The 13,265-nt window shown below is 32.8% G+C and overlaps 2 long non-coding RNA genes across 2 annotated transcripts; both read left to right on the top strand.

The window, feature by feature from the left end:
- Positions 1-6,329: 6,329 nt before the first annotated feature.
- LOC145168844 (uncharacterized) lies at positions 6,330-6,765 on the top strand. Its single transcript, XR_013742132.1, has 3 exons — positions 6,330-6,406; positions 6,486-6,530; positions 6,609-6,765. It is a non-coding gene; the product is annotated as an uncharacterized LOC145168844 (long non-coding RNA).
- Positions 6,766-12,118: 5,353 nt separating this feature from the next.
- Positions 12,119-12,773, top strand: LOC145168694 (uncharacterized). The gene is made up of 2 exons (XR_013742015.1): positions 12,119-12,291; positions 12,517-12,773. It is a non-coding gene; the product is annotated as an uncharacterized LOC145168694 (long non-coding RNA).
- The last annotated feature ends 492 nt before the right edge of the window (positions 12,774-13,265 follow it).

The following is a 13,265-nucleotide window of genomic DNA, read 5'->3' as shown; positions in this document are numbered from 1 at the left end:
GAGGTTTATAACCTATCGTGTTGAAATTTTTGTGCCTATTCAAGTTGGCTTTGCATAGGAGTTCTGAGAGTTCTCAATTGGTTGCACAACTACTTGGAAGCAATGGCAGGCACCTGAGCTGCCAAATGGCAAGAATTTAAGATTGCACAAGTTTAATCAATATGAGTTTGGATTTGTCACTAACCTTGTCTTGTGATTATGGTTTTGACAAATCCACATGGATAAGAACACATACACTATTAAATCTAAGTGTCATAAGGTTTCTCTCCGATTCATGAAAATGATGGTGAGAAAACACTTTCACTAAGTAGATTTTAGCTAGATAGCAATTGTGATATTTGCATTCTCAAAGTCGTTAGTGGAGCGTGTGTGGTTTACCGGCACACTAACATTGACTTGTGAGAAGTGGCAAAGGTCTAAACAATTGAGACTATGATTACGGCATCCCTTTTCATAGTTCTAAAATTGTTTAGACACACATGTGAGCTATCTAAGAGAGGTGTATGATTTTGATAAAGTTTTATCAAAACAATCTAGTATCAGAAATCTGAACTTTGGTAAGAAAGTCAGCTGATTTCTGAGTACATGTCAAAGCTAGTGGGAGCATAAGTGTTATGCTAATAATCATCATGTTAGTGGGAGCATGATAATTATGACAAAGGTTGCAAGTTAGCAATGTTAATTATAGAAAACAAAAGTTTCAATTCGTGAGGTTGCAGGGGTTGAAAAAGTTGTTTTGCTATAATTAAGGGAGAGGAAATTATACTTCATTTCAATTCTAAAAGCTTAGATTGAGATTTTAATCGTATTTAATCAAGGATATATATATGAATTTCATGTTGGAATGGCTCAACATAAGGAAATTCTATATATGGGTCCATTATTTGCGTTCTAAAATTCGATTATGATTACGACATCCCTTTTCATAATCTGAATTTTGAGAACTTGGCAAATTGAAATGGAAATATTATAGCAAAAGACTGGTTTAGTCTTTATGTGAGACATCATGAATCGTGTCCCATATGCTTCGGATATAGGATCGATTACATGTGCTATATTCATCATTTCTAAAATTTTCCAAATGCCTGGGGCATTATGAAGGGAAAAGGTCTAGAATTGGATATGACTAAAATGATTAAGCAATTGTCGAGGACAATCTAAGGTTTACCAAAGATTGGTTGCTCAAGGACAGTTGGAAGTATAATGTTAATTCTGGAAGGACCATATTGACATAATCTGTAAGGAGGCAACTCTTGTTCAGAAGTGATAGTCAAAATGGAATATGGAAATGTTTCAAAGTTAGAAATTATTCAATCTGTGTAAGATTAGGAAACTTAATGAAAGAAGGATGTTTCCAAGGAGCTGATCTCCTTTGGAATGCTCTGTAATGATTGTTGTCAAGTCTTTCTGACTTCGTGCATAATCATTAAGAGGATCAATGCATATAAGTTTAGAATCTAACAGATTTCAGTAAGTGGCATGAATTTGGAATTCTTGCATTTGCAGTAAGGATTTGGGACTGTGAAAAGAGAATCATTGGAGTGATGTTCAATTGATCTATTTTACAAAGTAAAGATCATAGACAAACATAATATGCATACTTGGTGTATGGCATGACTAGTGTTTAGAAAACATAGTGTACATGCTTGGAGCATGGGACAACTATTGTTTTAAATTCAAGTATAAAGTTGATAAAACCGAAACAATGAATAATGAGTAATCAGTATGGTGATAAATAAAAGTGTTTATTTATATTCATAGGGTTTGATACCATATTTGATTCATTTATTCTTGTGTTTCACTTTGCATGTTTTGACTTCCAGAATAACTAAGTCGCTCTTCCTGAATGATTAAGTTATTCAAACCATCCACAGTCGGTCATATGTTGGAAGTAGATATGAATCAAGACTGTCATGGGTTGGTTTGTAGAGGTCCAAGTTGGTGGACAAAGTGGTGCTACAACACTCATGAGTGCTCATAAGTTCTGAGTATTGGATTCAACCCGCGCTCATTTGAATCACTTCATGGATTTTATCACGAGTGATCATGAGACGATAATATCTTATATTCTTCAAACCTAGAGATATGAGTTGTTACTATGAGTTGGTTATACATTGATTGCACGAAAAACGCATTGGTAACTCGATGTTATAAAACGTGCCTTTGTGTATGATTCAATAAGTAGTAGAACAAGCCATATGAGTCGAAGTTTATCCATTCCTTTTACCTTCGGGATAAAAGCGATATCTGTGGGCCCCTCGATGATTTAAAGATGATACATGTGAGTGCTTGGCCAAGCCAGGACTGATTTGATTTGTTCAATCAGTCAGTCATCATGAATCGGAAACCGGGAAACAACAAATGGACAGAGAGAATGATTGATAATCCATGTCTCAGTCCATATGATATCTAGAATGGAGGAATATATGATCCCTTATCTAATGGACAAGTCATTGACAAAGGTCAGAGTTCATCGACAAGGTCAGAGTTCGACAGAAGCTTTTGAGAGCTACGATTGCTGATCGGTTCCTGAAGTCATACGCAATAATAGTTTTAGACTTATCCAAGTGGGAGACTGTTGGATTAATGTCTAAGTCCATAACTATAATTGGTAAGACTTGACCCGACCCGACATGGTCCATTTGGGTTGCATGGCATCATGCATTTGGATAGACTATAATGAGAGAAATAACACTTAAGGTTGGTTAATATATTATAAGTTCTAATATATTAATAAGGTTATTTAATTAGTATTGATCAAGAATTAATTTGGAATTAATTAAGTGATCAAAAGGAGACTAATTAAATATATGGGTTGATTGTGTAAATCATTCATTCTTATATATGTGGGCTTGTGATCCAAGATTCCTTATGTTGGACTAAGTCCATGGGGTGACCCATGGATACTCCATGGAGGTTAAAATCCATGGAGCATAAAGAATGGGTAAAGTTATGAGTTACATGGTGTAACCCTAATAGCCACCATATAATAGAATCCCATGGCTCAAGAAATCGTGCACTAATGTGTGAGTGTGAGGGCTAGACGATTTCAAGGAGTGTTCAAGTTTCTCTCAAGTTATTCCAAGTGTATTTGGTGTTGTGTGAACCATTTGAGGTGTCACACTTGGGGCACTAGGCACTCAAGCTTCATGAAGACATTCTACATCAAAGAGGTATGTATTCTATCTTGTTATATTTATTATTTTGTATGCTAGATTAGGATAATACCTTAGATGTTCATAATTGTATGTATAATAGAGAAAACATAGATCCAAGGTATTTAGGGTTGCATGTACATTTAGGAGTGTTAGAATGCTCATAACCCAACAATAGCATCATTTAAGGCAATTAAATTTCTCGATGATTTTGGCTGGAAAAGAAGCAATAAGGAAAAAACATGTAACCTAGATTCATGGCGTTGAGAGCTTTTGGACGGTCGAGGGTGATAACAGCAACACCGTTTGGTAAGACGTTCCCTTTGACAAAGTCGGTGGTGCTGGCCATGGTCGCGTAAGCTGCTACAGAGAGAGACCGGTTTGATATGTAGAGAGAGAAAGTGTGAGTGAACAAATCAATCGTCAACATGATCGACTGTGTGAGCGATAGATTAGGAAAAACTACGGGACTGAGACCGAGAGATAGAGTGACTGAGATCGAGAGATCCATATGTCAATCTCGATGTCAATCGATCGTCCGAAATACGGTGGAGATGTGAATTGGGACTGATTGTTTAAATAGGAGTACATGATTCTTCACATCAGTGACTGCACCATGGTCTCTCCAATCGAAATCATCCGGGAGATTGTTCGTTGGAAGGATCGAAACTGATATGAGATCGAGATCTTCGGAGGCGATGCAACGTTCGCGAGTGGGATGAAGGGGGGGGGGGGGGAGACGCAGACATAGAGGGGTTGGGGCAAACGTGATTTACTCGATGATCAGATTAGTGAATTATGTTATCACTAAAATGCCCCTGATTCATTTAATTAGGATGCCCCCTTGTCTTTTTTTCCTAAGTATTTACAAAAGTGCCACAAAACATCCTAACCTTTTATTATTTTAATCTAACGGCCCTGGTTTGGTTCTCGGGTTCTCGGGAAACTTTGAGTTCTCAAATGATCCTTCATCTCTCTCTCTCTCTCTCTCTCCCTCTCTCTCTCTCTCTCTCTATATATATATATATATATATATATATATATATATATATAGGGTGAGGTTCAATAGAGAACCATAATTAACCAAGGAACCAAGGAACCAATCTTTTTTTCAACTTTTAGAACTTATTTTTTATCAAAAAAAAACTAAAAATACAGAAATTCATAACTTTTTATCGTTTTTCCAATGATATCAAATTCGATTTTTTTTACGTCAAATTCACAATGTGAATCTTTGAAAATTCACAATGTGAATCCGGATTCACACGGTGAATCCGAAAAATATTTTTCACATTCACAATGTTAATATATGAATTTAGATATATTTAGATTTTTTTTCGATAAAGAATAAGCTCTAGAAATTGAAAAAAAGATTTGGTTCCTTAAAGAACCAATAATTATGGTTCTCTATTGAACTTTTCCCTATATATATATATATATATATATATATATATATATATATATATATATATATATATATATATATATATATATATATAAAGAGAGAGAGAGAGAGAGAGGAAGGATCATTTGAGAACTCAAAGTTTCCCGAGAACCCGAAAACCGATTGTGAGCCGTTAGATCAAAATAATAAAAGGCTAGGATGCTCGGTGGCGTTTTTGTAAATAAATGGGAAAATTAAACACGGGGGTATGGTTCTGAAATTAATCGAAGGGCATTTATGGTATTGAAGAGATTATCCCCCAAATCAATCGATGCCGCTCTCAAATCCCTCATCGTCTTTGTCCGCCATCCCTCTTTCTCTTACAACTTCATCGTCGATCCTTCCCCACTCCAGAACCATCGCCTGACATCTATGGTTTCCTCCGTCAAATGTCTCCGTTATTCATTGAATCAGGTAAGGTGAAGACTACTAATCCATGGTCCTTATCCTCCGTATCATCGATGGTGAATCCACGAGCTAAGAGATCGATGTCATTAGTTTTCATCTTCAATTGCGACAATAGATTGCCAAATACCTGAATATTCTATGATGGATCTTTGATAGCCGAAGTATGTGTAATCACATCGTACAGAAAGAGATCCCCACTGAAGATCAGACTCACACACATGCGCTGAAGATCGATGAAGGACCACAGTTATTGTCGATTTTCAAGAAAATCATCGCCGATTTCAATGAAATCACCATCGATTTCTAGCACAGGTGATCAAAATCACACACATAAAGTCAATTATTGCTCATCGCAACTTAGGTAAGTTCAATTAGTATTCCTAGTTTTATGAATTTGAACTTTTGATTTTGCAGTTCTTGGTTGCGATTATGAACGACACACCGATTTGCCTCGCCGTGTCGGAGCAATTACTCTGCATCACGAGCAACACCTTTGTCAATCCATTGTTCCTCATTGCAGATTCCTGAGCCATTCGATCTCTTGACATGTAACACGAGCTCCAGATCACTCCAATTCTGTGAACTGTCACCGCCGGTGATACTTTCATCAGCCAGTGTACGACCACCGTTACATAGTTCTCGTCTTCAGAAATCGTCGTCCGTCCTTCGGTACATGTCGACATCATCTCTAGTATCTTCTTCACTTTTTCAATCACTGAAACTGTATTTTTGGACCGGAGAGGATTTTACCCGGTGGTTCTCACGATCCCCTGACAGACGAGTTCCTTTTTCGATTGGTGAGATGTGTTAATCTAGACTCGAATTAGTATTATAAGGTACATCTTAATGCCTCCTCTGTATATATTCAATCAAAGTTTGTTCATCATTAAGCCCAATGCCAAAGTGATAGGTTTTAGTTAGTACGTTTGATTTGAACTATTGTGTTTCTATGCCTCTGCAAATTGCTGATTAAGATACTTATTCATTCGATTTCAAGAACAGAAAGTGGTGATTACCTCAAGTGATTTTCATACTTAAAAAAAACTTAATTACCTCAAGTGCTCCATCCAGCTTCATCAAGTACTCCTCTGTTGTGATTCGACTCTGTTGACAGCATAATAAAAATGTGTAAATCCCATAATAAGCACAAATAACATAATTTATAGAACAAATAATCAACTTACAGGAACTTCAACTGGCTGATCAATGTATCTCCTGGCCTCATAATCCTAATAAAGAAATGAAATAGAAATATAATTAATTTAAGTTCAAACTTGAAGTTTAAGTTATATGATTTAGAAGAAGGAAGCTCACAAGTTCCTGTAAACATCAACATGGATTTGCTCAATTTAGTTCTTGCTGTCTCTTTTGCAAAAGAACAAGATCAGATTCTTTCAAGGTATTCTTTAAAATTGTTTTAATAGAACTTATTATATATGATGCTTACTATTGTTTTCGTTTATTTGCTTTGAATGTAGCAACATAGCTGGGTTTATTTGGATCACTGATATTGATATTCCAAGGTTTGATTGAGAGCTCTGAACTTATTAAATATTAAATATAGAATACAAATTAATTTTGTGTTGTATTTACAATTTCAGGAAGAAAATCACATATCTAGCTCCATCAGGAGGAGAACTTCCGAGCAAGTTCTTGTTAATGGGAAGCTTAACCTGGATTGAAACCTAAACTGCAAGTCTTCATTGCCAATTTTTTTTGTTAATGTAAGCCGTTTGTTTTTTAATCCATGTAGCATTGAGGCCCAACAAGCAAACTTGGGTATTTAATTTGTAGTATATGTAGCAAAATTCTGAATGGGTGAATGTGCACATCAACAATTTGAACCCATCAAATGATGGCTGGATTGGAGTTTTCTCCCCTGCCAATTTCAGGTTCTTATCATTTGTATTTTCTACTTTTGTCAATTTGTTTATTATATTTATAGCATCCTACTTCCATTTCTTAATTAATTAATAAAAAATGCATTGCTATAATTGCATATATTTCTTAAAGTATAATAATTTTGAGAACATATTTTTTGTCCCACCTTTTTAGGTGGGACAAAAAGCTGCAATTTTTATCCATCTTGGGATAAAAAATAGACCTGATAGTCTATTGTTTTCAGCATTCAACCTGCTTCCCTGAAAACTCAAGAGTCAGCCCTCCGTATTTATGCACTACACCTATTAAGGTTTGTTCTTTTATTTATGACATGGGTCCTAGATAGTTTTTGGGTGTGAATTTTAAAAATGAGTAATCATTTGCTAAAATATAGGGATAGTTAGGAAATTTTACATATATCTCAATAATTAGTTATCTTGCAACAACTCGTTACATTATTATCCAAATTTAATTATTTTGTCGTATATAATATCCATTGTATTAATTTGGATGTGATTCATATATTTACATGTGAATTATATGTGATTCACATGTAGATCATATGTGATTCACATGTAAATCTCATGTGATTCACATATTAATCACATGTAAATCATATATGAATGATATGTGATTCACATGTAAATCACAAGTGAATCACATAGGAATTACATGTAAATTACATGTAATTCACATATGAATCACATGTAAATCACGAGTGAAACATATGAATTACATGCGATTCACATGTAAATAACATGTAATTTACATATGAATTACATGTGATTCACATGTAATTCACATATGAATCACTTGTGATTCACATGTAAATCACGAGTGAAACACATATGAATTACATGTGATTCACATGTAAATCACGAGTGAAACACATATGAATTACATGTGATTCACATGTAATTCATATATGAATTACATGTGATTCACATGTAAATCATATGTAATTTACATATGAATCAGATGTGATTCACATGTAAATCATGAGCGAAACACATATGAATTAAATGTGATTAGCATGTAAATAACATGTAATTCACATATGAATTACATATGATTCACATGTAAATCACGAGTGAAAAACATATGAATTACATGTGATTCATATGTAAATAACATGTAATTCATAATTCACATATGAATTACATGTGATTCACATGTAAATCACATGTAATTCACATATGAATCACATGTGAATATCACATTATATAATCACATGATATAATCTCATGATATAATCTCATGATATAATCTCATGTGAATCTTAAAAGATACAATCACATGATAGTTAAAAGATACACATTATATAATCACATGATATAATCTCATGTGAATCTTACATGATATATACATGTACATTTTTGTGAGTGTTCTTGCATTAATCATTTTTTTTTAATTTTCTTGTAGAATTTGAAGAATTTGTGGAAAATATTGAAGAGATGAAAAGTGATAAATTGAAGAAAATATGAAAATCTTGATATGAAGAAATGAAAGTATTGTGAATCGTTGTAGTTTTTTTTATATTTTATTTTGTATTGAATAAAATACTTGTAGTATTATGTTTATAGATTGATTTATAAAATTAAGATTTTTTATGATTTACTTACGAATATGATTGTATAAGAAAATATTCATATATGCATTTGAAAAAATATGCATATATGCACCTAAAACGTTGATTTTTTCGCTAAAAAATTAGAGTTTTTTTTTTTAAATATTATAGTTTTTTTTTAAATATACTGATTTTTAAAAATTTACTTTTTAATAAAAAATGCAGTTTTTTTAAATATACTGCAGTTTTTTTGCAGTTTTTACTTTTTAATAAAAAATACTGCAGTTTTTGCATGTAATTCACATATGAATCACTGCAAATTTTTTTTTAAAAAAACTGCAGTTTACTTTTTAAAAATCAGTATATTTAAAAAAATTGCATATTTTTTTTTGAAAAAAAATGCAGTTTTTTTTTTTGGAAAAATTACTGTTTTTTTGAAAAAAAAAACAGTTTTTTAAAAAAAAAATGCAGTTTTTAAAAAAAAATCATTTTTTTGAAAATTCATTTTTTCTGAAAAAATTAAAAAAATCTCCATTGAAAAAAAAACGAAAATTATTATTTTTTTTTTTAAAATATGAAATTTGATGTTTTATGTTAATTTTTAGAACTTTTATTAATCTTTCCAATAACAAAAAAAATTAAACATTAAATAAGATTAGTAAGATGACGATCATGTCCTTAATAAATTAATTTCGATCCAACGCTCCACTTTTAGTTCTCGGGTTCTCGGGACACTTTGAGTTCTCAACCGATCTCAACCCTATATATATATATATATATATATATATATATATATATATATATATATATATATATATATATATCATTACTATATATAAACACCCTTTTTATCTCCTTACGCCAAAATCAAATCTATAGTGTTTGTTTCACGCCACGTATCATATCTTCATAACGACGTAACCTTCAGCAACAAGCGTTTTTAACTTCGCATCCTCCACATAAATAGCCCCAACGATTCAGCGACTCCTCTTCCCCGCTAAGCGCAACTCCAGATTCCTCCTCAAACAATCGACCAAGAGATATGTCTGTTACCGCCACCGCCTTCTTCCACCCAAGACTATTCTCCGGGTCACTTGGTTTTCAATATCCGCCTTTCCCAATACACCGCGATGACCCCTCGCCGTGATTCTCCATGTAGTTTTGTGACTACACCTGCTTCAATCTTTTTATTGATCGATTTTATTTTCTATTGGTGTGCCAAAATTGAATCGAAACACTTTTCCTGATTCTCAGGTATTCATCCATCCCTTTGAAAAAAGTAATAATTCATAGATATCCCCTACTTTTGTCTAAAACTTCGATTTTTAAAACATCCCAGCTTCTTTCCTTATTTTTGGATTGATTGATTTTTAGTAAGTAAGTTTTTGTCGGATTGTGTCTAATAGACGTATGTAATCAGAATTTGGAACCATAGGTTAGTTTAAGGACGATTGGTTCTTTATGTGGGTATACATATAGAGTAGGAAGATGTTGAATATGTCATGCAAAAGAAGAATTTAATTATGCTCATAACGTCTTTGATAAAATGCCCAAGAGGAGTTTCATCTTTAGAACCTTAATGATTAAATGACAAGAAGAAAATAAATGATTGATTTTCACATACCGACATTGAGGTGGTTGTATTCATCGTTGGAAGTTCAAGATGAACGTGAAAAGGTACTTGTTTTTCTTCTTCTAAGCCTGTCAAATATTCAATTTGGACGTTTTAGAACTTTGTGCGATGATATCATGCCAAGTGCTTATGAAAATGCCTACGTGATAATTAGAACCAACAACATGATTCCCACTACTAAATAAAGCAAGGTTATTTTGATATTTGTGAAAATTGATACATGGAACTAGAAATTTCATTTCAGTAGGGTCGGATTCCCTTTTGATCAATCTTATATTTACATGTTTTTTATGCAAACATTTACACATACACATCTATGATAAGAATCATGTATATATGTTATTCCCTTAAAAAAACTCAAGTATGTTCCACTCTATTCCTAATTTAACTATTTATTTATGTCCTATTTTAAGTTTATTTATCTTGTGAAAAAAAATTATTATGTAAAACAATGCTAAAGTAACATGAATGACTTGTTAGCAGAAGTTGTTTCAGGGTTTGTTTAGGGTGCTTAAGAGTTTTTTTTGGCACAAGCACTGAAACAGGAATCATCTGATATGTTTTTCTTACAATCATTAAAGAGGGTTACCATAAAGACATAATTGTCAAACCTCTTATTGTTAGGAATAAACTACAAACATGAATTGAGGGTTTGGAAATACTTTACTTGATGGACATTCAACGTGTCAGGTAAGAAGTTAAAGTATTAATTCATCAAATCTCCAAAAGAAGATTTCAGATTATGTGTTTAATTGTATATTTTAAAGTTTTTTACAAGTGTTTTAACTCCAATCTTAGTCACATGTATATCATATGTAAGAAAGCATTAATTGAGCCTAATCTACAAATGAGGGGACCATGAAAAATAATTTAGATCTGATTACAAAATGGTTCTAAACTTTGCTGACAAACTAACCAGAACACTAGAACATCACACCGGGTAATCTGAACAACAACTAAGGCTACTTTCATTTCTTGAGGTGTGAGGTATATAAGACATGTATACCAAGTTTCAATGTTGCTTATTTTTAAAAGTAAAAGATTATATGCTTTAAACATTATTTTTTTGGTCTTAGTAAACGGTTAAACATTTTGTTGCTTTTTCCCATTTCTTTTTACCACAACACGTCAAAAGTATACACAAACAACTTTTCTTTCATAAATTGTGTCGTTATTCACTTTCGTGCTCTAATGTTTTCCTTTTCAACCAATGCAACGTGTCCTAATGTTCCCCTTTCGCATGGTTTCCAGCCTTCTCCACCGTTTCCATGAAACAATTCATCACAAAAATGATGTGTTTCTGGTGCCTCCTTCAGGCGCTTTTACACGCTTCCAAGGACGACGCGAAATTGGAACGATGCTTGTATGCGCTTCCCGGTTCCAAAAAAAACGATGCATCAAATCGGTACGAACTCTCATACACTTCTTGAAGAGACAATGTGGTCTATATATACCCTATTCTCTCCATTCAACATCAGTCTGTTTCAATTGCTATTCAGTTCGCCATACTTTTTCACTCTTCCTCATCATATATCATCGTTGACGTGTTTTTTTTTCAGGGTCTTAATGGAGATACTCCAAAGCGGGAGCAATTATTGCCCATATATGAAGAAAAACTGAACATATATTCGACAAAAAAACCCTTTTATTTTCCATCTTCTCCAATCACACGTCTTGCTTCTTCTACAACAAAAAATGAACATATAGTGGACAAAAAAACCCTAATTTTCCAACCTGAGTGAGCGCAAGCATTTATTCTTCCTTTTTCCAAGATTCTTCAAAGGGGTTGCATTACCTTCGCAAGTCAATTGTAGTTTACCCTGCAATCTTAAGGTTATCTATTAGCACCATTAATTGTTAAAGAAACTAATTTTACCTATGTTGTGTTCAAATTCACCATTAATGTTGCGTGTAATAGTAATTGCATCTACCAATATTATATTCATATCTTCATACATTTTTTTATCTATAAATTTGTAATATATGAGACATGATGTCTTGAGATATGACATATTCATGGGTACATTAGAATCTCGTGTTTTTAATATTCTGTTTTAACCTTAAACGCATCTACAAGTTTGGTTTTAATAGAACTTGGTAGTACAGAAGCTTATAGAGACCTTTAAGATAAGGCAACATGTATCTCAACAATAATCATGCCATTCAGTGTTGCTTGCAATGCCTCAGTAATGAAGATGATAAGGTTTGGATTTTCTTTGTCAATCTTAGTTTTAATTTGATCAAAGTGTTCTTAATTAGAATTGGTGCGTGTTTTTAAGACATCAATTAATTCATTTGGTTTATTGGTTTTAAAAAGTTCTTTGTGTGAAAGGCTTGCAAGAGAAGTCAGACTTGTTGCAATCAAGGCAGTATTGGTATTCATAACATTGGTATGTTTTTATCTAATGGCACTATATTATGATTTCAGGGCTATTACGTGCTTTTAGGACATTTCCTCTTCAAATTGTGACTGTTAGTCATGGCTAGAGATGAACAGAATGCACGTAATAATACATTCTGCTAGACCTTGTGCTATCAATCTGGATAGTATAAATCCATGATTCATGTCAGTGCATATTGACTCATTAGAAAAACATGAGAGGAAATTGGTTATCTGATTGTAAACCAAAAGATTAAGATATAATTATCATTTACTAATTAAAAAGAGATTATTATCTTTTTTAATTTGTATCTTATTTCTTGTATTGTTATTATTTAAATTTATTTCTCTTATATACTTTAAGGTGTTTTACAAGTTTTTTAATGCCAAATTTTCTCTTTAAGGTTTTTACATATCATATTTGTGTTGTGCAACAAAAAGAATGGTTGGCATTCGCTATTTTGTAACAAAATGCATACCAAAGTTTGTGATGAATAAACTTGGTATTATAGCTTGTAAGATTCTAAATCGAACAAAACATATTTTCCTGTTTATTGTTTTCATGTTTTTTTTCACATGATTCTTGACGAGAGAAGATGCTCTTGTTAACAAACTTAGACTTCCATCTTTGTTGCTCAGATTGCTGGTGTAGATGATTCACACATGATCCATGAAACAAAGAATGAAGGTTTTAAATTTTCATTTCAAAATAGCTTTTAAAGCTTTCAATAAACTATCTAACTAATAATAAATATCCATTATGATTCATATTGTTCGCTTTAACACTCGGTCGTTCT

This window comes from Lactuca virosa, chromosome 4, assembly GCF_052849685.1.
Source record: "Lactuca virosa cultivar CGN04683 chromosome 4, Lactuca_virosa_CGN04683_v6, whole genome shotgun sequence".
In the NCBI taxonomy this organism is placed as follows: domain Eukaryota; kingdom Viridiplantae; phylum Streptophyta; class Magnoliopsida; order Asterales; family Asteraceae; genus Lactuca; species Lactuca virosa.
Note: the sequence above shows the minus strand (reverse complement) of the source record. Positions and strands in the feature narration are given on the sequence as shown.